Genomic DNA, 26,925 nt, shown 5'->3' with positions numbered 1-26,925 from the left:
AGAATTATTTGCTAGCCAACATGTCTTCTTTTAGGTTTTTAAAGGTGCCATGCCCTTTTTGAGCAAACTCAAGACAGTTTCACTCGTCCCTTGAATGAGTCTTTCAGTTTTTCAGTTCAAAGTACTGAAAGACGATTAATTTTACTATGATTGTATAACTCTTGGTTTGAGTCCTGTTCTAAACGTGCAGTTTCAGTGTCTGTAGCTTTAAACACAACTGAGCTTCTGCTGTCCACAAGACACATAGTCAACCACACAGCAGCTGACCAAACCATGGTAACATCAGCTACATTAGCTGCATGACATGCTAACACGAAGGGATTTCATTAAAGTTGTGGGGAAACTGCCGTCAAACATATTTGGGTTGTGCTGGGGATAAGGGCTTGAGAAATGGCAGTAATCAGTGTCTTCATGTTCTAACAGCTTTTATTTTACAACCCCAAGTTTGTAAAACATATAAAACACAGTAAAAATGGATTTTTACCATATGGGACCATTAATGCAAGTGCATCATGTTGTCCTGCAACAGAAACTGCAGTCATAAATTCAGAATCCATATCTGACTTCAGTTAAAAAGGGGCTTAGGAAGTTTTGTCATATGAACTTTTGCTATGAGGTTGTAAAGCATGTGCATGTCTTGTTCAGGTCAACATGCTGCTTCTCACTGTGTCAAGCTCAAAGATTAAATATGATACGTTCTCGTCTCTTCAGTCTCTCTCTGCTTCCATTTTTTTTTCTTTTAATGTGGAACAATTTGTTAGTGTGAATGAGGACAGTGCTGTGTACAGTGTGTGTACAACGTGTGTGTGAGATTTCCTCTTAGCCAGGTCACAGCAGGACTGAAGTCTGTCAGTCTGCTGCTGCCCTGTGTGTGTGTGTGTTACTGTGTTTTATGAGTGTTTCATAATGTGTGTGTGTGTGTGTGTGTGAAGGCATTGGCAGCCCCACTCCCACACACTTCCCTTTCACCCCCGCTGCCTCTCATATACATCCACTCTCTGCCTCTCACACACGTCATTTTCATAAAGACACTCACTTATATTTTCTGTCATTAATTAGCATCTCTCGAATTAAGGTGTACTTGATATAAACAAGCTATTTTTACAACCTCTAGGCTGTGTTCTGGGCCACTATGTCTAAAAAAGCTGATACTCACCGTTAGTGACTGAGGTCTTGCGACTCACATCCTTCACTAGAATATATGAACGTCACACTGCTTCCTGCTTTGGCACTGAAAATCAATGTCGGATGTACATCCAGTTCTGCAAAATGTTCTAACATAGAGGCAATTGAGCTGAATGTGATGTGATCAGATGTGGCTCTTCAAAACAGGAAACGGATATATATATATATATATATATATATATATATATATATATATATATATATATATATATATATATATATATATATATATATATATATATACTGGTGGTGGGACGCACTAAAAAAATTATCTAATTAATTACGAGTTTTGTAATTAATTAATCAAGATTAATTGCATTTTTGTGAAATAGCAAACAATAAGCAAACATTTTTCATTACAGATGAATTTTGGTTGGTGACTGAACCAATGAATAGACATACATGAACTTCATTTCATTATACTGCAAACTCAAAGGGAAATTATAGCGATTATATTCAATAATTTAAGACTTTTTATGAACTCAAGCACTTTCAATGTCGTGAAAAGTGGTCTATTGTGGGATGGCTACATTGTTAGCCAGTACCAGGACTGTGGTAGCTAATGTTAGCTCTGGTGCTAACAGCAACATGTTTTACATTGAGGTGACACCGTAGGCTTGAAGTGCTGCAGCGATAAGAAAACTTTGTTGCACAATTTGCACACAACCACACTTTTATCCAAGCCGCCATCAGGTAAGAAAACTTTACACCCAACAAGCTCAATACAGTCTCATTTTCCATCACTGTTCACCAAACTTTCTTGTGTGCTGACATCACTCAGTGCGTCCTGTGTATCTTCATGGCTGGCAAACAGACTTTAGGTTCATTACTGCCACCTACTGGGCTGGAGTGTGTATCAATGTTACCAGTGTGCCAGAAAATAGAGAACTGAGAAAGATGCGATTAAATGCGTTATTTTTTAACACGTTATTTTTTTCCGTGATTAATTAACTGAAATTAACACATATAAACAAAGATTCAGGTGTGAATCTTTGTTTCCGTCCGCTGTCACACAGGTAAACGGAGAGCACAGATTGAACACAGAACATTTGTCCTTTGCTGATATTGCTATTTCAGTCAGCAGACACACACTGTGGGCTGCAAAGACAGCTTTGATACATGTGCCACTGAAATGTAAAGATTTTGTGTTACAACATGAATCCCGGTGTGTTTAAGACATATATATTTACAAAATATATTTTCTAACATACATAGGAAATACAGTTTTTCCCTTCCTTCGAGAACATTATGTAACAGTTTGGAGGCAGAAATGCTTCTTTTATTTGTTAATGCGTTGCAGAGTTACCCAGCTGTCACACATACACTGATGTGTGTATTATTGAGGAAAATGGTGTCAGACTACATACATACTTCTGGTGCATTCTGTTTATTGACCTATTGTGCTTAGTTGTCACTTTAGTTGTGCATGTCCTTTCATGTCTGAAGCATTGTTGTACAATGATGTGTGTGTGTGTGTGTCTGTGTGTGTTGTTGCTCCTTGGGGATTAAAGAGGGAAGAATAGCCACAGCTCTGCAGTGGTGTGAAACTGAGAAAGTGTTCTCTCCCTGCTTCTTCTTCCTGTCCCTGTGTCCCCCCACATCCATCCCCATTTCCTCACAATGGGACTCCTGGGAGTTAAAAGCGTCTGTCCATCCGTCCATCACTCTGTAAGCCCGTCTCTCAGTTTTGTTTTTAGTTACAATCAAGATGAGCACCTGGAGTTCAGTCTGAGAAGCCAGCATTAATTCCATCGCAATGAACCTGAGCTTCAAGCTAACTTTGGTGAAATCTGATTCAAAATTGTGTTGTTGAACATCAGAAAAACATCATAAAGGAAAAAGCAAAGCATTGTCAGCAAACCATAGATGTGGTAGGACTTGTCAACATAAAAAACAGAGAAGCTCCAAATGTGCTTGGTAACTAGTGGTGGGACACGATTAAAATTTTCAATCGTGACTAATCACGTGATTTTTCTGTGATTAATCGCAGTTAATTGCATTGTGCGCAAAATTAAATAATGAATTTAAAAGTAGTGTTTTGCGCACTTTTATTATAAGTACTGCTATATGAACGAAAATGCAATAACATTTGGTTTGCAGATATTTTAAACAAGCAAGATGCTTTTTAACAGCAGTAGTTTTTCAGTTCAAATAAATTTTGGTTGATGACTGAATCAATGAATAGACATAGGTGAACTTAAACAACAAAGATGTTTATGTTTCATTTATTTTAACTGTCCATTTTTCATCTGTCTACTACATTCACAGATTACTGCAAACTCAAAGGGAAATTACAGCGGTTATATTAAACGCCTTTAGACTTTTTGTAAACTCAAGCCCTTTCAATGTCTTGAAAAGTGGTCTATTATGGGATGGCTACACCGTTTGCTGGTACCAGGACTGTCGTAGCTAACATTAGCTCTGGTGCTAACAGCAACATGTTTTACATTGAGGTGAGCCCTAATTTTAACCCAAAACAACGACATTATTTTAAAATGTAACCAAACAGTGAACAGAAAGCAAAAGTAGACAATGAGTGAAAAATAAACTCAAGTCTAAGAATAACCTTCCCACATTGGAACACAAATCCTAGTGTCCTGAGTGGACATCTGATAGGTTAATTCTGGTTCCTCTCTCCCCTTCTACCTGTGTACACGAACCCTGAAAGCCTTTCCTATTGTGTCACAGGAGAAAAAGTACATTTGTCTCAGAACAAATTACGTTTCTCTCAAAATGAAATGCAGTTTGGTTGTACAACAGTATTATTTTATATTCACAAAATTAGGCTCACAAACCAGAATGGAATTCTGTGTTGGTGAAAATGCCTCTGTAACTTGCTGAAATTCAGTGTTTTACTTCCATTTTGCAACAATTAACTGCAGCCAACAAACTTCATTCGGAGACTTTTTTTGGTTTGTTTTTTGAGTTTGTGGTCATAAAGGAGTTAAAGGTAAACTGTGGTAGCTGGAGTCAGGCTCTTGCAGTTATTCTAACATCATACTGACCAAAGTAATATGTACCTGAGAGCTCAGATCTTTATAACAACTCTGATAGAACAACAAATACAAGATAATATGGTGATCCGACAAATTGTTGACGAGCCAACAGTTCATTTGTTCTCTTCATGTTTAGGTGAAACTAAAAGGGATCGCATCTGATATGCTGCAATCCTAACAATCCTGCCTACTTGTCTAACTCGTTAGCACAGATCCCAGTCATTACCCATGTGGTTATAGTGTTATCTTAACCAGTAAAACCGATGACAAGCAACAAAACAAAACTATTTTGGTGATGTTTCCAAGGTCGACCAAAGTTGTATTAAATTGCTTGTTACCCTCACTGTGGCTGCATACATTACTTCTCTGGCAAAATTAAACATGCAATATGACAGATTGACATCCAGCAGGTCAAAAGAGGTTTAATAAAGTAAATGGAGTATCTGTCACTTTCCATCAACATTGCCATGAAGTTACAGGCTTTGTCCTTCTTCCAGCATGACTGCCCTCATTATTTTGAGTGTGTGTTTGCATGCAAAGCTGGATATAGGTCAGACTGGGGTGTATGCGTGGCTTTGTGTCTCTCTTTCTGTGTGTGTGTGTGTGTGTGTGTGTGTGTGTGGTGCTTTTGAGTGCTGAAAAGGCGCTCTAATCTTTATCCATGTAACAAGTGAAAACAATGAGCGCACACACACACACACACACACACACACACACACACTCCACCCTCCTGCTGCTCTCAGCATCTCCCCACTGTGGCAGGAGCACAATTCCCAGAAACTGCCCTCCATCCACAACACACACACGTGCACGCACACACACACACACACACACACACACACACACACACACACACACACACACACACACACACACACACACACACACACACACACACACACTACAGATTCCTATCAGCTGTGTGTATAAGTGAGCGCAGCACGTTTTACACGTGTGTCGACTTGTGTTTACATTTTGTATGAACTAAGTGCAGTAGGACAATGGTGGGATGCAGTGAATGTGGCACGGCTCGGTGTGTGTGTGTGTTTTGTTGTAAACCTGCGTGTCTTTTGTTGGTTCCCCTCTGCAGACAGAACGCACCATCAGCTGTTTTGTCTTTGTTAGTTTGTGCCTGTTGATGAGCATGTGAACAAATATACGACATAAATATATACACTTCTTGAATAGGTTGAGCAACAGAGTCATTTAGCCAATTTAGTGCAGTAAAAAAGCTGTGGGTTGCAATATCAAATGTATTTTCATGATCCCACAGATGTTGGGATGTCTGTCTGGATTTATAAAAGGAATGAAGGCAACATTTAGATCAAATATTTCTACAGACTTGCAGCTTGTGTAACCAAAATTTCAAACAGAGAGGCTCAACACAGAAATGTTGGATTTAAGCCGTGATCACATGAATGCATTTGAAAAAGCATCCAGCTGCTGGATAATGTCTGATTCCTTTCCTGAGGTTTGCATAGGGACAGTTATGTTAGAGAATCACAAGTGCCTTTCAGACAAACACTGCTTTCCGTGTAATTAGCACAATACTAGCTTTTCTGCAAACGTTGTGATGGAAATCTTACCGGGTTTGATTAAGTAATCTTTCTGTATTACTGTCAAAATGAATATTAAACAAGGAGGAAATATACCTACCAGATTAATTTATTTCCCTTGAAGCTCACATTGAAACCGAGAGCTTCGATCGATTGTTTATGAAAGTGTTTAAAGTTACAAATTCCACATATGGACACGATAATTAGTGTGCTAAAAACAACAAACAACAAAACAGGACTTAAAGCAGGAAAAATTTCTGTCCCTGAAATGTGTTCAGGGATTAGGAGAAAGAATGGAGGGAAGAGGGTTGTGAACTATTTAGTACCACGGATACAAATATCAAACTGCAACAAAATTCTCCAAAACAAACTGACAAGTAACACATATTGTCTGTTTCCTTGTTTGTTTAGGACACCAAATCTTACTGTTCTGCGTGTGAATCCTCCCGTTAACTCTGATGGCCCAAATGGCAGAAAAGACTTTATCTACTCACCCTTTCCTCAGCATTTAAACCGCTGTCTGATCCAAATCCAAGCACACGTTTAAAGTCATAAAGAATATCCAATATGAAATCTTTCAAACTTGTTTGCAGCCTAACAGGCCTAACAGTTGCCAAGTTAATCCAAAAGATTGTGACAATGATATGAAAACAAAACAAACAGCCTGTTCATTGCAGTGCTTTTTCAAAGACCTGTGATCAAGTGCATTAATGAGCTTACACCTCCCTGAGCAACAGCATCAATTCAGTCTACTTTATCAATGCTTTATCAATTTAGCCTTCCTTATGGCTGTATATGTAGCCTACACATACAGCCATATTCCTTTAAAGCAACAGTTAAGAAAACATCTCCAAGAATATTTTCCACAGACATTCAAAAGTTTGGGGTCAACCAGACAATTTCATGTTTCCCATGAAAACTCCCACTTTTATTCATGTGCTAACATAATTGCACAAGGGTTTTCTAATGATCAATTAGCCTTTCAACACCATTAGCTAACACAATGTAGCATTAGAACACAGGAGTGATGGTTGCTGGAGATATTCCACTACAAATCCACTGTTTCCAGCGAGAATAGTCATTTCCCACATTAACAACATCTAGCCTGTATTTCTTATTATTTTAATGTTATCTTCATTGAAACAAAACTTATTTTCTTTCTGAAAATTTCTTACTGACCCCAAACTTTTGAATGGTAGTGTGTATTTAAATATTTTTGAATATAAAAAAGCATTGTGCTGGAATTCCAGTGCAGTGCCAGAAAACTTTCAGCTATGAAAATAAGGAGTTTAAAACCTGCAGGGGTTGCTTTGTCCACATACATCTCTCAGCGTTGGTGTGGATTTGGTTGCATTTGAAAAGAAACTGAAGCAATGTTCTGTGAAATGGACGACGCCACAAAAAGCTTCAAAGAGAGTATAAGGAATTTAGACTCTGACAGCACCGGATCACACAGCAGCTTTCGAGTGTTTTACATTTGGACACACATTCAGCAAACATATAGAATTTCATATAATAATAAAAACATATATACATTTTGTATAATAACCTGACACACATCATTTATGGTTACACGTAAGTAAGTAAATGATGGCTATGCACACGCACGCACGCACGCACGCACGCACGCACGCACGCACGCACGCACGCACGCACGCGCGCGCGCACGCACACACACACACACACACACACACACACACACACACACACACACACACACACACACACACACGTCAGTGATCCCCTCCCTCCGTCTTTAACATTTTCTGAATAGTTGCAGCAACCACAGAATACTTTCCCAACTTCTGTGGCTGACTAAACTGGAGTCGCTGGGTTTGTTCACCATCATTCCTCGTCTTTTTACCCTCATCTGTTCTTCTATCTCTCCATCTGTCACTTCCACTCCAATGAGATATATATATATATATATATATATATATATATATATATATATATATATATATATATATATATATATATATATATATATATATATATATATTTGCCTCCATATATACTACTGTATATGTATATATATATGTCCTTCTTTCCATCTGTCCCCAGATGACATGTCTTTGCTGCTTTCCTCGTTTGGCCTTTTATTGATTCTTTTAATTTCTTTAGATTTTTCTGTCATCCTCTTTTCTTTCAGGAATCTGTTTACACTTATGATCCCATTCAGTTTGTTAGAAAGAAGAGAAACACTGTTAATAGTCTAAAACATGCATCCATGGAGAAGCCTAATGGTAAATTAGACAGCTGCAAGCTTCTATCACCCTTTTTCAAATACTTACTACTGGAGTTTAATTAGACGGTTATGGATATATGGAAACATTTTATATATTTATGGATCCTTTGCCCCCTTTGAAATTTAAAGTGATCAAAGATAACTAGTTCTGTTTTGGTTTTCCATTATCTCGGGAATTTTCAGTCAAAGATATTTTACTTTGTATTTTTTTTCAAGTTTAAATGGGCTTTTCAAATGTTGCCTAACTCAACAGCTGCTGCATCAAATCTATCCACTAAAACCGTTTCACTGCAAGAAATTTCTATTTTCAGAAGAGCAAAAGTAAACAAACAAGCCCCTCCCACACACATACACAACATGCATCATGTCTTTTTTCTTTTCTTTTTGAGATTACTTTCAGCATTTTATGTGATGTACAACATTGAAACTTGCAAGCTTTCACCAATGTTTAAATGTATAATTCCTTTTGAAAAAGCTGTGGATGTATACTGCATTTTACATTCCAGTTTTGTACAGAAACATTGTCATGCCATAAGTTCAATGCTTCAACAACGTTTTTTATCGCTTCTTCTTTTGTCCAGTACAGGATAATTCTGACTTTACAATTTACATCCAAAGCCAGCATTCAGTGAGAATGCAGGGAGTAATGAGGCAAAAACTAAGATGTCAGGATACTGGACCGGCATGATGCGCAGCTAAAACAGAAACTATATGCTTGTGAGAACATTTCAGCAAATCCATCTCACATTTTTTCCCCACTTATCCAGGTCTGTGTTCCTGAAACTAAAACTATTAGTGGGTTTAGTGGTCTGTTTCTATGATTTAGTCATTTTAAAGTACACTGTATTCATTCAGTTTTAGAGATCATTTTCACAGCAGTCACTGGCTTCAGTCCTTCAGTGTCGCTACTGCCAGAGATTAAAAGTACAATGAAAAAGAGCCTCTGTTCTCTGAAGTCATTCAGGTGGTGCATTTGTTGTTGGTGGGGAGCACTGACAGCGGAAGTTTAAAAGTCAGCTGCCAAATAACTTCATACTTAAAGGAAACTGGAGAAAAAAACCTGATTAGGACAAACAAAAAGGAACTATAGAAATCATGAACGTGTCTTACATGACAGAGAGCTTTTAAAGACTCCATCAGAAAAGACTCTAAATCTGACAGGCAAAATAAAACATGCCATGCTGGCTGTGATGGATTAGCTGTCTGCAGAAAGTTTTCTGCAGTCTCTGCAAATTGATTTTTATAGAAATGAACTGAGACCACAGGCTGCCTGCAAGGGCGGAAATCAAAATAAAAACTTACTGTATGCTCTGGAAAATGTCCGGCAGTAAATCTAAGTACACATAATTTGTATTAAATTAGGTAAAACATGCAAAGATACCGCTACGATCCTTTGAGGTTGTTTAAGGTGACCCACCACACACTGGGATCTCTGGGATACACCACACTGACTGACTTAATCCCCCAAACGTAACTAAGCAATTAAATAGAACACTAAAAGTATCTGCCAAGAAAAATCATCAGATTCGCTGCATTCCTCGCGTCTCTCTGCTGAGTTCCAGCAGTGATGGGAGGCTCTCCTGAATCACAGTGTTTTAAAACCACACTAATGTGGCAGCAGCTCTGCCTCTCGCTTCTTTGCCTCCAAAATACTATCACACCATCCCACTTCAAATCTAAATCATATCAAACCGGCAGCCACACTCAAAACACTCTGCAAGCCAGAGGCGTGGACAGACCGGCATTCAGGACAGAAAGGACAAAAGGGAAAGACTCACTAGTGCTCAGTGAGGCTGTAATAATGACTACACACCTAAAATAAAACTGATGGATTGCTGTTGTTAGATTTTTACCAGTTGTATGACAAAAAACAAACGGAAAGTTTGTCCTGAATGCAACACAAATTACTAGACAGTCTCTACATGCAGAGACAGTTATAGTAAAAATGCATTCAGACAGATGGAGTAAATTTGACTTTTAAACTGTTGCTCACAAACAAACTAAAATGCCATGTTAGCAAAAAACTTTCCCATCCATCATGGAAACTAGCCTAATGCAAGCTAATGTTGAATAAGTACATGGTGATAACATTTGTTTGGTCATTTTATCCTCTATGTTTGTAACTTTATCAGTATAATGAGTGAAATATTTGTGTATAGATCGAATTACCATTTAAGCTGGATTTATGTCCAAAGTGCATGTAGAATAGCATATAGAACACACTGACTGTATAAAAAGGATTGACCTAAACTCTAGGTTTGAAAAGCAAAGCAGATGTGGAACTGACCAACGGAGGGTGAATCTTCTGGTTGCCAAAAGAAGTTTGAAATCTTTGAGAAATTGACCCAACCTATCATTTGATTTGTTACCTCAGAAAACATTTTCCTAAAGAATTTATGGTCTCAAAGTGATGGTGGCTACATTTATCTTTGATTTACAGTTTATCGTTACATCTGCTCTGCTGAATATGGTGCCAACACTCAGCTTTGCTGTCAATTTTATATCTGTAAAACTGTCATCAGGACACATCTAACTGCAAACACAGTTGGATTTTATTATTTCTGTAATTCATTTTTTAAAGGTGTTATGTTTATGAAACTCCTTCCCAAAGGCTTGAAAAATGTCTTTCTATTGGTGACACCCGTTAGTGGGAACCCAGTGACGGGACCACGTAGAAAAACAGTGAGCATGTGCAGTGAGCAGCGCCATGATGAAGCAAACCCAAAGCTAGAACTCTTCGTTGCACCACTGACAGGTGAGCAGTTTTCATTCAAGTGAGCAGGAACATTTAAGTCCAGCTTTCAATTCTCTTCGGTACCTCCATGATCAGGGGTTTCTGTCCTCCAGCATCTGTAGAATTCTGCAACTTCTCTACCTTTTTTGCCATAAGAGAGAAAGACTGGGCATTGTATTTTCATTTGTCATACAAATATCTATCATTTTGTGTACAATAAATGCAACACAATTAATGGCTCCATGTGGAGATAATCTGAAAATGTTCACTGTCCTTCCTGTGATTGTGTGTGTTGTCCCTAAAGTCTGTGCTGTTTCTCTCCACCACTCCTGTTCAGCAATAGAGATTTTGGATGTAGGAGATCAGATCTCTGCCTCCAAAACTAGACATCATATTTCCTTGAAGATTTCTTTCTTTATTTTTTTTTTTTTTTGCAGACTCCACAGAGTCTCCGCAAAACAAACAAAAAACCAAATGAAGCTGGAATTTCAAGTAAAATGTTTTCAGCTATGTTCTCAGTGAACACTTGAAAATCTGATAACAGTGTCAAACTCATGCCAGCAATAGCACCTATAATTATATATGCCCTTAGCCTGGTGGCCTCCTTTGCCACGCTTTAATCACAGATCGTCTGTCCTGATTTAAATTAGGATGTTTTTTTTGCCTCAGAAATTACTAGAATGAACATCATCATTATCCCATTTCACCTCTAAATCACTTTCTCTCCCCTCAACCACACTCAAAACAGCTGCAGCCTCTGGAAAGTGGTAAAACAGTACTTAGGTTTTAAATTAGTGGCTTTACTGGAGGACTGAGTTTGTGTTGTTTTAACAAATGGCCAGGCTAAGAGTTTTGGGCGGGGCGGATGGTCGAGGGCATACAGATCAGCTTCTGCAGCGAGAATATAACAAACAAATGCGATTCACTGTTGCCCTCTCAACAAAGACAGAGAAAAAGGTCTCTGCAAACATTTAATACGTTACTTTGTCTGTTTTGAGGACTGAGGAGCTGCTTTGTCATTGTTAACAATTAGTTGAAACATTTTCCAGCTGTGAGCATCTCATCGAGTTCTGCTTTGCATCGCATCAAACAACAACGCAGAAATCAAACCAAATTAGTCTGCATATTAATCATTGGGTGTTCTAAATTCTGAAAACCTGGTAAGAATTAAAATACAGAAGAAGACTGTGGAGGAGCTCAAGTTCTGCGGAAAATGAATGACGAGAATGAACATCATCGTTATTCTGCATCACATCTAAATCACTTTCTCTTTCAAAACAACTGCAGCGGAGAACACTGGCCTAGAAAATGGGTAGTATTTAGGATTTAAATTAGTGGTATGTGATGTTTTCACACACAGCACAGCACTGTGCAGATGCTTCTATAAACTTGCAGACTTGTATTTGGGTGAAGACAGCGCTGCTGTCTTTGCTGAATAATGACAGTAAAAGCAAAACAATAAACATACTAAAACACTAAAATTAACATTCTCATTATCCCCTTTTACAGCTCAATCTGTGTGTTCAGAGCTTTGTCTGAGGATTGTGTTGTTTGTTTTAGTAGAACCAAGAGTAAGAAAGCAAGAGACAATCACAGATCGACTTACTATACGACTACTTGCGCATTAGGGGGAGATTATTATGGCAACTGTTTATTTCGATTTCCCAGTAAACATGCAGAAAGATGGAAATGTTTTTAACATTTTAGTTTAGTTGAAAATCAGCAGAGCTCCACCTATTTAATTGAATTTTATCGATGGAAATTGCAGGTGACAGGACATTACATTTTAGTTTCTAATCTAACCCACTGCTCCACTAGAAAGATGGTTATTTATCAGTTTTGCAAGAAGGTTTCCATATCAAACTAAAACAGCTATGATATACTAATGAGCAAAAATAAGACCTGTAACGATGTTCAGTGGTATCTGGCACTATGTTGTTAGCCGCAGATCCTTGAGTCCATATGATGTGCATTTACAGGTTCACAGCTGTCTTTATAGGGTCGACTAGCATATGTCTCTTTTTTCCTACTGAGTCGACACAATGTTGCTGCACATGGCACAGTTTAGGTCAGGAGAAGATCATCATTGTGGAGAACTATGTAAGCTGACGGTACTGTTTGGTTTATGCCAATAACATTCATTTCAAGTACGTGACATCATGTCAGCTTCTCCTCCTGCGTGTAATTGGTGTGGTTGATATAAATGAACCAAATCAAAGAAGATGAAAATATCCCCTTTGCCGCTGATTCAGACTAAAAAAGCAAACTGTAGGTGAGATCACTGCTGAAAACACTTTCTCTGTTCTTTCAAAACAGCTGTTGCCCAGAGTTCCACTTAACAAAACACACAGTGACAGAGCACATGGTGTTTAGATGCATTTTAAAATAGCAACTGTATGTAATGGAGATGGTGTTGTTTCACTCCTTAGCAGACAAAAGGCGTCCCATGGAGCAGGCTGCTATTTATTTCATCACCATAGATGTTCAGCTGAGCTTTAATTAATGATGATGGTGAACCACAAATGACTAGAACAAACATTATAATTGCCACTTCACAACTAAATCATTTTCAGTTCTCCCTGCTACACTCAAAACAACTGCAGCCCAGAGCACTGGCTTACTAAGTGGATAGTGGGACAGTGGATAGCACTTAGGTTTCAAATTAGTGGCTTTGCTGTAGGACTGGGGTTGTGTTTGTGTTTGAGCACTTTGCTGGACTGCAGCTTCAGATTCTGTAAACCTGCTGCTGCTCCACAATTGTTGGGATAAACCCGTATGGATTGATAAATGACTTCATGTATGTCAAAGTCCAGATGAGATTTACCAAGGAGCTGGTGCAGCGTAGGCACAATATTCTCCTTTTGTGGTCAAGAGAAAGTAAAACATAAAGCATGTTCTTTGTTAACAAGCTTTTCTTCATCAGGCTCCACCATACAGCTGCTTACTTTAACCCCAGTCTCCACTATATTACATTCCTATATAACTAAAGTGCATTTACAATTATGTTTAGTGGGAAATGCATTTTCTGCTGCTGATGCATTACAGATTTGTCTCAAATCAACATATCTTTGCCATTCATTTCACCACTTAAATGTTGGTCTTCTCCAGCAAAAAGATCATGTATGAGGTGGAACAAGACTGAGCTCTTTTTCATCCCAGCCATTTCCTCTATACAACAAGAAGGCAACATCCAGCTTGACTCAACCAAACTCAAGCCCACAAAGTCTGCCAGAAACTTGGGTGTCATGATCTAACCCTATGACCAACTAACCTTCGAGGCTCATGTGGCCTCTGTTGCTCAGTCGTGTAAATTCTCCCTGCACAACATCAGGAAGATCAGACCCTTCCTGTCTGAACATGCAGCACAACTCCTGGTCCAGCCTTTCGTAATATCACACATCGACTACTGCAGCTCCTTACTAACAGGCCTCCCCACACGCATGGCCAAACCTCTGCAGATGATCCAGAATGCAGCAGCACGTCTGATTTTCAACAAGCCAAAAACAGCACATCGCCCCGCTGTTCAGATCGCTTCACTGGCTTCCAGTTACTGCCCGCATAAAATTCAAAACTCTGACATTTGCATGCAAAACTAGAATGAAAACAGCTCCCGACCACCTGAACTCTCTCATTCAGGTCGACTCTCCCTCCTGCTTGCTACACTCAGCCCACAAATGGTGCCAGATACAACCACCACAACAGGGCTGGTTGATATCCAGACTCTCCTCCTCTGTGGTTCCTCCATGGTGGAACGAGTTACCAAACTCTGTTGTTCTGCAGTCTTTTTTTAAAGAAAAGACTAAAAGCCCAGCTCTTCACTGAACACCTTTGCACTTGACAGACTGCAAAAAATTCAAAATAAACATAAAATCCCATTACGTCTGCGCTGCCTGGAGACACCAGGGTCCTATTGTTACACTTGAACTTGTTTTATGGCTCTTATCCGGGTTGTTTTCTCCTGACTAGATGCTTGCTTGTGTTGTATCTACTCTCAGATGTATGTCGCTTTAGATAAAAGCGTCTGCAAAATGAAACTGCAGATTTGTAGAATTGTAGAGCAAGATTCGTCACCCAGGTAACCAAGTAAACAGAGGAGATTCAACCTACACCATGATATTTTCCTAAACCTAACCCTGTAGTTTTGGTGCCTAAACTCAACCAAACAGCGAGTTAACTTTCAAATGTCAACAACCAATGAAAACAGAACTTAAATCTAAGTTAAATGGTCCCACACTTCACCCCAGGGGAACCCCAGTCTTCTGGGTGAAAATCCTGTACTGACTGGTTATTTCAAACTGAAAGCCATTCCTGCAATGTCATAGATGAGAAGTTATGTTTGTTTTAAATTAAATTAAGTTTCTTTAAATTCCTAAATGAGAATACAGTTTAGCTGTACAGGAACATAATTTTGTGGAGACTGGGTTGCTTGTTTCTAGCATGACAGTAGCACATTAAAGCTTTTAAACTTTATCCAATCAAAAATGATACTCAGGATGTGCATTCAAGTCTGACATTGCCCAATAATGAAGGCACATCAAAATTAATTAGGCCAAAGTAAAGTGGAATTAATGTTACTGATTAAATGTGCTCTGTGATAAATACCAAAATATTCATTTTCTAATCTGTGTTCTACCACCTGCAGCACCAGCAATGTAATATGGGCCTGGGAACAAATCAGAACTGAATACAAAAACATATTTATGCATTTTCTGCTCCACCAACAGAATATATTTAGGTTTGCCTGGTACAAAGTTTGTCTTACTGTTACTACATCCATTCTGAGGATTCCTAACATTCAGATCAACAGCTTTGCAGATATAATATATACTCAGCTGACAATCTGCTTTAGCATTAATCCACTGTGTTGGGAACACAAATGAAAGGCAAAAACAAAAGACAAAAAAGGCAGAAATTGCCAGAGACTGCAGGAAAGCCACTTCACTTTAGTGAGTTCTCCATGATAACAATCTATAGATTGACATTTTAAAGGAAGAAAACGGCTGCTCAGTGTCTCTTTCTCACCTCCTGTGACACACTCAGTCACAGACTCCAATAATAACTCAGCCTTGAATGCTATACCCACTAATCTAAATCTAAACACTGTGTTGCCCTCCACTCGTTTGGCTGTGTTCTTCTCATTGTGGTTAACTGGAGGCTGACTTAGCAAAGAGCCTGCCAAATTTCCTCTGAGGACACAGTCAGTAAAAGAAGTTTTCATTCCAACAAAGTACAGATGTCAAAGATGAACAAAAGTTTAGCTCAACACACAGGTACAGAGTTGAAATTAACTCTCCAAATTCCAAACTGCTTCTGGGCATTTGTGGCTTCTGTCACATTTTTATTTATTTTGGATCAGATTTTTCTGTGTAATATAAAATCCTTAACCTCTATAGAAACACAACTACAATGTCATTAAAAGTATAATAATAATAATAATAATAATAATAATAATAATAATAATAATAATAATAATAATAATAATAATAATAATGATGATGAAGAAATGCCAAAGTTTAATTTTTTCTTTGACAAAAATTGAAAAACATGTAGTTAATATGTATAATAGTTTACTTTCAATACTGTGAAAGATGTGGCTCATCATATTATAGATATTTTACTAATTGTAATTTGTTGTCATTCTTGTCTCCTATTGGCTCCATGTAAGAGTCAAACCAGAGTCATTAATGACGCTAGTGTTGAATCAAGGAGTGCAGAATATTTACGTTTTTACAGAATCTGGTAAAAGCAGCCCTTTGGTTTTGGTGATTAAAATGTGAAATAAAGATATTTAGATGAAAACTCAGGATTTTAGGCTTAAATTTGGTAAAATAAATTTGGTGTTTCAATGGAACCACACGTCACATGAGTACTTCAAAGATTGTCAAAGATAATCCAACAATTCTTTCTATTGTTGCAGTTTCTGGCTCTAATAAATTGTGTCATTCTGGTGATGTTTTTTTTAAAAAAGATAACATGCTTTCCAAACCGACCGACAGATTTTGGGCTTCAGAGGGTTCATTACAGCAGGTATATCAAAAGGTGATGACACTGGTATAGAAAATAACTGAATGGCTGAGTTTGTGTTGTGTGAACACATTGGTGTGCCATAAACAGTGATAATTAAAATCAAATGGTTTCATCCTCCAGGAGTAAGTGGTCGGAACATTTGATTGCAGTCTCTAACATAAGATATCTTGTGTTGAAACTGCAGATAGTTTTTGTTCTCTTTGGTGCCCAAAATCAAAATGACTCGTCATCTGGGAAGCACTAATGAGCTCAGTAAATTTTAGGCCATAAGTATTTAATTAAAAATTACATTTTGACTGTTGTGGTCTGCAAGTGGAATTTTAGCCCGATGGCAGAGCAGCAAAAAAAGCTGAAACAAAAGGTGAGGAGGTCACAAAAATAGTAAGAATCGTCTTTTGTTAGGCTTTGAATGCAAGCAGCAGTTGTGATTACAGCTTGGATTTGTTTGTGTTCTGGCCAGAACGATGAACAGACTGACCGAATGATGATCCACCATGCTGTCATAATCAAAAACTGTATGTCTGAAAAGCCTCAAAGCCTAGAAGAGTAAACTACTAAAAGATTCAGTGACAACCACATGCAGATGTCTTCAATATGGAGATTGTGGGTGGAAAGTTTTTTCTCATGATGACAAAAAAAAAATGTATTTTGTGATCTTTACATAACTAGCTTGCTGTCTTAAGATTGCAAGAAACATTTCTTTAAAAAAACAATTACTGATAATTAAACTCAATCAATGTAACATGCTGCCAAACGCTAAAAGAACGATATAACACTCTCAGACTAGTCTTGTTAATTCAGCATGATGTCATAGTGCTCTTTCATAAATTTAATTTTGTGATGACAAGAAACAGAACTTCGGAATTAATTAAAAACATGTCTTCTGCGTTGCAAGCGTAGAACATTCAGATCAGGCATTAAGTTGCGAAGTGAGAAATTATTTTAGCTGGAGAAATTAAGGAAATGAGACAGCAAGATCACCTCTTATCTTTTCGATACTTTTATATTTCCTCAGTCTGTTATCAAGATCAAATTCCATAGAGCTCACCCATCCCGTTCCTTATCATCCTGGGGGCACCACGGGCCCCATCTCAGTCCTTATCGTTCCCCCTCCTCCTTACTGAGCCCCGGCCAGTGTTTGAGTGTGTCGGAGGCTGATAGCATTGACTTCAGGAATCACTCCATCTCATTCAGCAGTTCCCACAGGCTCACCACAAAAGAAGAAAAAAAACACACTTTACACAGACCACAAAAGAAAAAAATAGACTTCACTCACACACCACAAAAAGAGAAAAACACTTTATCTCCCACCCAACTCCTCTCGTTGTGCCGAACAATCCCAAGTCCCACTTGTTTCACCCCCTCCCTCCTTCGGTTTCTGTCCCGTGTACACTGCAGTCTCGCTCCCCCACTTTCTTTTGTTCACAAACACATCTTTGATGGGCAGAAGATATTCGATTGCTGCCGGAAATGAACACAAGTGAGAAAAATGTGGGGAGTTTACAGAGAGTTGTTGTTAGAAAGGGGGTAAGGAGAAAATGGGAAAAATACGATAAGTAGAAATGTACAGACTAAACAGACCCAAAGCTGTTTGTGAAACAAAGAATGAATACGTGAAAAATTGCACAGACTCACTGTTTCTGTTTGCATGTGTACGTGTGAAAGCAATGATGAGAATAACTGACCTCCTAACCCAGCACTGGTTACCAGGGCATTTTGCATACAACTGAAACCTATGTGATACAAGTTCAATGGTTATTTCAGAAGATGTTTTATCGACTTCGAACTGTGTTGTTTATATCAAAGATCTCTGTTGGCAAAAGTCAGTGCACTACACATTGTAGTTATTATAGCTGAAAATCAGTGAGTGAGGCTGAAGGGCATGTAGTATATGTAAAACATTAGTTTGCATGTGGGTTAGTGTGTGTGCACTAATGTGGATCCAATTGTATTTTGTCTCCAAAATCAAAACTGAAGAAAAAATGTTACCAGATTCTAAATACAATACAATCAAATCTTATTTGAAAAATGTAGAATTAACAAAGCTAAGACGCAGAAGCCATGCTAGCAGCTCTCTGAAGCTCTATTTTTGAGCTACATGCTATAAGTCTGCTGTGAGATGCTGTAATACTGACCATGGTCGCGACATTAGTTGAGTATGTTTACATGTTAACATTTGCTACTTTTGAGGGCTTCAAAAGTTCAAAACTTCAAAAAGTTCTTGACCTCACCAGAAAGCGTCACAGGAGAAAGATTGTTCTTATACTGAATTTTAACATAGTCTCTTTTAATTTCAATGGACTTGGTCCACAGATGTTCAACCTTTGCAGATGAAGGTCAAATCCTGAGCCTCCAGATACTCCCCAACAACACGGATGACTCAGAAACATGTACAAGAACAAACTTATAAGTGCAAAGAGTAAAATATCCATAGAATGTTGACTCACCATTTTTTCTAACATTGCCAACACCCGTGGACACACTGAAAAATCTGAATCAATATTTCATATTTTTGTAAAACACCTAATCAAAGTAATTCAGGATATCTTTTTTTCTTTTTAATAATGTATTGCATTATAACTGTGTTAGGTCAGTTCTCTCTACTTCTGGCCATGGTTGTGTTGCTTCCATAGAGGTAAAGGACTTTATACTGCAGTCAAAAAAGGTCCAACCATAACTGAGAAGAGAAAATTGACAGTTCTACAGTTTTACAAGTCTAAATGCATCAATACAGGAGCAGTAACGAAAACAAATTTGTCCGGGGCCTTTGTTTATCCCAGTTGTGCAGATGGTTGTTTTCTCTATTTCTTTTAGTCCTCACGGCTTAACTTTGTAAAATTGTTTTCTGCTATTTGCATTGTATGTATCGATCTTAGAGTTTACACAGGGCTGAACTGTTTAGCTCAAACATAAACCAACAGCTAATGAAGTGACAACCCCCACCCTCTAAGAACTGACCGAGAGTCAAACTGGCAGCCTTTCACATTTCTCCATATGCTTTAAGGCTGAAACTGCTCCAAGTCCAACACATGGGAAAACAAATCAGAGCGCTACACAATTCAAAACAGAACTGATGTTTGTTGTGGCCATTGATCATTCTGTTAGCAACCACATGTATTGATCAGAGCGCTCCGTTTTATGATATAGGGGTTGCCGCATTGAATTAAACTGGTAAACACAACAAAGTAAATAAAACTTGATAGCATAATACTATTTATGAATAAAAGAATAAAAAGACAGCACAGCAATATAAAAGAAAGTGTCTTTGTCCTTCTGAGCAGAGGTGCTTATGAGTAAAACATGCACGTAGGTTGATGTGTTAATGGTTACTGGTCAGCTCACAGTGTGAATGTGTAGCACTATATGTGTATGAATTGCAACAACACAATGAAGGGTTCAAGTAAAGCTACAAACCAAACTCCTGATGATGAATGGCTCTGCAGTGGTGATGACAGGGGTTATTCTTGGTCATAAGGTTCCAAGTCTCAGTGTTGACTTCATGTGCAGCTTCTAACAATGTTCATTAATTTATGATTCTCAAGCCAACAGTAAACCAAAGTATGTGTCTGCTGTAGTTTCAACAGAGGCCCTTGCGAGCCACATGGAGGGCTGGTCAGCTTAATGGTATTTTTGCATAGCTTCTACCAGAGGAGGAGAAATGCAAAGTTGACTCATTTAAATGGCATTTGCTCTTAGCTGGCAAGCTAACGTTAGCCACGGGTATGCGTAGATTCAGGAGTCAGCTAGTTTTATTTAGATGTGAAGGGCGTGTGAACCGTGCAGCTGAGGTCGGCACTTCCGGACAGCTGGTGCCACGGCTAAGCTAGCTGCAGCTGGATAGTCAGTAAATCCCTTCAAATTGTAGTGCTGCATGCTTCTTTAACCGCAACCTGTTCCTACATCTGTCAAATACGGAAGGTGTGGAGGCTTTGGGCTTGTTTTAAGGTGCCTGATGAAGTTAGAATGATCAACAAAACTAAAGTCCAATTCATGGTTTCTGCATCCCAAATTAAAAATAGCAGAATTGCATGCTTCTCTATACATACTACAGTTGGGGTAAGTGCATGTAAACAAGTTCTACACATCGACTTTGGAAAACATGAAGATGACCTACTGTCAACAAGAGGAACAGCTTTGCTCGTTGCATTTGGCGGCAACATGAACAGGCCAAAAAGAGAAACCAAGAAAACCAAGTATTTCACATTGTTAATTTGTCCATATGGTGTTTTTTATCTGCTCAAAGACACATCATTAGCTAAATAAGCAGTCAATGCCATGGCGGATGATTTTCATGTTGAAACTGCAGTGTACTGATGACAAAAACTCAAAAACACAGATTCAGACTTCCAGGGTTCCATAATAACTAGCATATAGTAACAGAACTAAGATTGCAGGTTGGGGCTTTCTGTATCATAGTTCTTCTTTAGAACCAGTTTCCAGGTTAAACATGCATGACTGTATTACAAACATTCCAAGTTATTATTTTCTAGCTTAGGGTAGTTTAGATTGAGTAAGAGTAGGTAGAGAGAAAGGCAGGGACTTCATAAACATAATGTAGAGTTACATATGAGCCATTTTAAGACCGGAATGGATTATTTTCGTGCAAAAAATAATCTGAATATGTCATTTTGATACACAGAGATGGTTTTGGGGGATTTAATCAACAACAGGAGTGAGGAAATACCCTAAAATTTAATACAAAAGGGTCAAGTGTCATTTCCTCTGGTCCACCCCGCCTCCAATAGTCATAAGGTCCTGACTCTAATCAGAAAAGACTATAAAGTTGCCTAGGCTTCACTTTGGCTCCAATGCAAACCAGTGGGTTGCTCCATCTATCTTTATGCAGTCTATTTTTATAGGCAATTGTGCCACATTTAAAATGAGCCTCACCTTCAGTGTGAACACACCTTTTAACTTGGACTTTTGTTCTTTGACTATACACGATTTTCTTTTGATGCTTTATGCAAGATGCAGTACAGTTGTTGATTTAGGAAATCAAATTTACACCACCGACCGCATTGATTGTAAGTTACTTCAGATGGATGGGGAATGTGTGTCTTGAAATTGTAAAGTAGCATCCTGGGAGTGTATGAAATTAAAAAGGGGCCCTGTTGACAGGTCAGTGGCACATAACCAGTCTGAAGGAATGCATGGGAGGGAAGCCAAAAACGTGTGGTTCACAGCAATGCAGAGTGGGGTTTAAAAGAATTCCACTACAAACATCGCTGAATTGTAATTTTAAAGGTTCTGTGTGAAAATAGTTCAGACTTGTAAGATGTGCAGTCTGAGCAGGCTCTGAAATATAATGGTTACAGTCAGACTTCCATCCGGTCTACTTTATTTCAGTGCAGCATTAACAGTGGTCATATTTTACAATCTTGAAGATAATCCATTTTTAATAATGTGTATTGAAAGGGTACTCTGTAACGCAAATGCAGCCTGTAATTTACACTTATGGCATGTAGGTATTTGGTTATCCTCGAGTCAGTAAACTCCAGAAGGAACTCGTGTGTAACTTCAGTCTGTCTTCACACCAGGTGTTTTAGCTTTTCTGTTGAGAAACTGTTGTCTCTATGAAGGGCTTAAAAAAATCAGCTTTAGAGTTGTTTTAAAAAAAAAACAAAAACAAAACTGAGCAGTTAAAAATGACCTTGAATTGCTCCGATCCAGAACTTTGACTCAGTGCATCCCTAGTTATAGGTATAGGTATAAACTCCTTTGCCTTTAGACATGGTCAAAGGTAGGTAATGCCAAACTAAGTCCATGAGATATCCCTTGTCTTCAGGTGACTCTGTATGTAAAAGAAGATGAAGATAAATTTACCCCTAAGTATGAAAATAAGCCTAAATGGTTGTCCCTCTATGCATGAGTAAAGAGATAATGGATGGATGATCACACTCAGTTCTTTTGTCTTTTATAGGAGGTCAGCATGATGCTGATTCCATATATTCAGTGGATGGATTGCCGGTCTAACCACACTGAAACCACTGGGACGCTTCACTGTGATAACTCTGGCCTCCTCAGTGGTTATTAAGGAAAGAAGAGTGTTAATTATTCCTTCACACTCAGATTTTCCCAGACAGCACAACCTTTTAACCCGTCTTTAGACAGAGTGGCACAATTGGAGAAGGGCTGACTGAACTTAAGCTCGTGTGGCTGATGCGGTTGCCGAAGCAGAGCTGCTCTTCATGAACAGACTGTAAATGAATAACTCAGCAGCTCAGCGGAGGGTTGTAATTGAAAGCTGTTAATGAGCTAACACTTCCTGTCTGTCCTGATCTCAACTCCTAATCATATGTATGTAAATGTCTTGAGTGTCTTCGGTGGATTAAGGAATGCCAGCAGGCACCATGACCGACACACAAATATGTTCATCTACAATATTTCATTTGATTTCCCAACCACACACTCTACTATATGTTGAAAATGTCCGCAGCATTTACTAAATATAACCCCACAGTTTGACTACTGCTGTTTTTTCCCGTTGCCACTACATTTTTGGGGCCAGATACGCTTGTAATCAAGAGGAATGGTATGCTCTGACTTTTGGCAGTGAGCTGTATACTTTCAGTGAGATATAAAAAAAAATGCTTAACATTTTTCCCATAGCAAGTAATGGAGAGGGGCAGTGAGGAAACTAGAACATCCTCATGCTTTAGGCCGGGCACTTTATTCAAGAAGTGTAGTATATAATATTTCATGCTTTTTGCAAAGTTTGAGGCTTTTGTCTGTATGCAGATTTTTGCATTTTTGTGACAGAAAAAATAAACGAAAACCGTTAAACCGCTAAAAATAAAAAGTAACATTTATTTAATCTTTAACCATGAAGTCTGTTGAGATTAGAATCTCTTGTTCTGAGGGAAGCCTTGTCAAAAGGGCACACAAACATAAATTTCAAAAAATTGCAAAAAAACCCAAATCTTACAGCAATTGACATTAGACAAAAGTAAAACACTTTACAACAGGAAGAGAGGATACACAAAATCTAACCTAGGAATAACAACTGCACTCAGTTACACATCTTTAGATCAGAGCTTTGAACTCTTCCAGTGAGACAGTCGTGAAGCTATGGAGCAAAATGAGAGAAGGCTGCTCTACAATGTTTAATGCATACCTGGGTACAGTGTAGCGCAGCGATTCAAATAAGTGAAAACTATAACAGCTGCTGCACATGATAGGAAATTACTCGGATATGAACAGAGAAATCCAGTGAAGTACATAGTACAGAAATTGTGTATCAGGATCTAAAATAGACCTTGATGCCTTTGAATAGAGTATGTCCGAACATGTGCACCTTCATTTCTTAGCAGGACAATGCACCTCGAAACATCGCAAAAACTGCTCAGGAGTGGCCTGGGGAATACAACAGAGCTAAAGTATTTACCCAGGTTCCACATTCCCCAGATCCAAATCTTATTGATGGTCTGTGGGATGGTGCCAGGATAAGTCTGATCTAGGTAGGTTCCACCCTGCAACCCACGGGACCCACAGAATTCACTGCCACCATCCCGATGCCATAGGACATCCCCAGAGGTCCTGTGTTCATGAACCACTGGGTCTGAGGAGTTTCAGCAGCATAACAGGGGCCAACACAACATCTGGTGATTCTGGCTTGTCTTGAAAATATGACTTCAACCTGCATGCTATTAAATTTCACAGAAGTCTTTCTCACGGTGACCTGCTGTTAGCTAAACCCCCACAATGATCTCTGCATGCCAACATGAACTTCATGTACCCCAAATAACTGTCTCCTCGGATCTTAGTACAGTAAGTAAGTTTAATGGGCTTGATTTAAATAATTGTAATATACTTGAAGTGTGTATTATCTAGAAAAACATGGTATCGCAGTGGAACTTGGTAATAGTGAATACTCAATAATAAATCCATCCATCGGCTCTCTATGCACGACTTAAGTCAGCTGGGCTGGAGTCTGTCAGAGCTGACATCCTGGATAGGTTGCTGGTCTGCAACAGGGCAACATAGAGACAGACAGCCAAGCACAATTAACCTCAGCATGTTTTTGGACTGACGGAGGAAGTCAGAGTACTCGGTAAGAACCCATGTAGGCACAGGGTGAACATGCAAACTGCACATAGAAAGAAACCAGGGATCTTCTAGCTGTGAGGCAACCACAGAGCCACTGTGCTGCCCTCAGTAATATATGACTTAGAAAAAAACCTGATTGGAAGGTCCCTTGATGACACTGTGTCCCCTTGAAACAAATTTTCTTTACTGATAAGATCTTCAGTAGAAGGCAATCTGACTTGTATTTTTGGTCCTTGAAGATGTTTCCCTTCTCATCTAAGAGGCTTCCTATTAACAGGTCAGAAGCCACGTGATTTAGGGCTGAGAATAAATTTCTGGAACTCCCTGCAAGTCAGTTAGAACAGTGGCAGACCCTTTGATGAGAGCATAAATGTGTTTAAGAACCAAAAAGAAGTCTAATTGCACTTTAGTGAAGCCCTTAGGATTATCTTGAGCTGGATGATTGAAAATCTGCACAGGCTGATATTTTAAAATGGTTTTCGGGGTTGTTTGACAGTTGCCATGGAGGAAATGAGAGGAAACATGGGTTTAAGAGAGAGAGGTGTTTCACATGCATCAAAATCCCAGGCCAGAATGAAACCTCTACTGCCGGCTATCCTTCCTGTATCCGCCTGGGAATTTTTCTTGTTTGCCATGACCCCTTTTCTCTGACTGTGCTTCCTCTCTCTCTACATTATGCTGATATGAAGTAAAGGAAAAATGACACAAAAATTCTTAAGAATGTTGTTTGTGTTCCATCACTTTGGTGCTAGAGAAAATGTCTAAGATTGATTATTATTTAGTTGATTTTGAAGGAAGAGTTGGCGTTTAATGAGCATGGTTCTAAACAGATTCATCTTATTTTGAGATATCCCAGTTCAGGAATTTAAAAAATTGTAAAAGAAAAACACAAACTAAAACTGTATTGGCATGTAAAACCCTGCAAGCACTCAGAGGACCAGGGCTGAAATCTGAACCCACACCTTCTGGTCGGTAAAGGCACAACTCTAATCGCTGAGTCACTGATCTTCCCCTCATAGGATGACTCACATAATCCTGACCACGTTATCACATGGCCCGCAGGTCAGTTTCCAATAACGCATCCCTATTTTATCCCTTACTTCTCATTTCCGCTTGTTCACATCTAATTCTGAGGAAAGTCACCTCATTTCCCAAGATTTTAAAATGAAATAGAGGCAAACTACAAGTAAACTGCAAAAAATAAGGAGCACTGAAGAAAGCAAAAACAGAAAACATGAAAAATGCGAATGCTTCTGTAAAAACAGCCAGTGTTGTGAGAATCTGAGCGTGAGACTCGGTAAGAGAAAGAGCAAAAATGACAGGGCCGATGAGAAAAAGAAGACAACGGGACACAAGAAATGAGAGACAAAAACAAGTGTTCGACTGGAGAACAGAGGCATAGTGCTCAGTGGGAAAGGTCGTATATTGTCCTGCGGTGCTGCAGTGCATTAATTACAGGATAAGAAATGATAAGCTCTACTGCAGGGCTATGAATAGACAGACAGAGACAGACAGATAGCTGACAGAGCAACCGGATGCTGACTGTCGCTGAGTTCCTCACTGTTGACGGTGAAGTCAGAAAGCTGGAGTTAGTTCAGTTTTGTATTTCAGGTCTCTGAAACTGTGAGCACGTAGAAACTTGTTTAGTGGATTTCTTGCTTTCAGGACACTTTGATGTAGCTAGCAGTTGTTTCTGAGAAGAAAAGGAGCAAAACTAAACTACCTTTGTGAGCATTTTGTTTATTTACTACTTGTAAGGCAACTTTCATAATAAATGAATGATATTTTAAAAGTTATGACAAGAAAAGCACTCAGAGAGCCCAGTACTCCGCCAAGGCTGCTCAGTCGTTGTATGATTTCTGATGGATAAGTCCCGATAAGTCCCCAGCGGTCGTTTTGTAGTAGGATTGCAATCATGTGATCGTCAACAGGCAGCTAACGTAGACAGCATGCTGCTATCTCACAATGATGCAGAAATCTTTAACAAACCCATGGATCCAGACTATGAGCTGCATCACTGCTAAAATCTAATGAGGTGGTCCTTGTGTCATTTCTGACCTTCCCTGAAAATTTCATCCAAATTGATTTGTCTGCTTTTGAGTAATGTTGCTAAGAGACAGACAGACAAATGTA

The 26,925-nt window shown here is 38.8% G+C and overlaps 1 long non-coding RNA gene across 1 annotated transcript in view; it reads right to left on the bottom strand.

Annotated features, from left to right (window-relative positions):
• The window catches only part of LOC118471575 (uncharacterized), a 58,226-nt gene that overhangs the window by 2,940 nt on the left and 28,361 nt on the right, over nt 1–26,925 (bottom strand). The gene's annotated exons all lie outside the window — the stretch shown is intronic.

Source organism: Amphiprion ocellaris, chromosome 8 (assembly GCF_022539595.1).
Source record: "Amphiprion ocellaris isolate individual 3 ecotype Okinawa chromosome 8, ASM2253959v1, whole genome shotgun sequence".
In the NCBI taxonomy this organism is placed as follows: Eukaryota; Metazoa; Chordata; class Actinopteri; family Pomacentridae; genus Amphiprion; species Amphiprion ocellaris.
The sequence above is the reverse complement of the archived record's forward strand: the minus strand, read 5'-3'. Positions and strand labels throughout refer to the sequence as shown.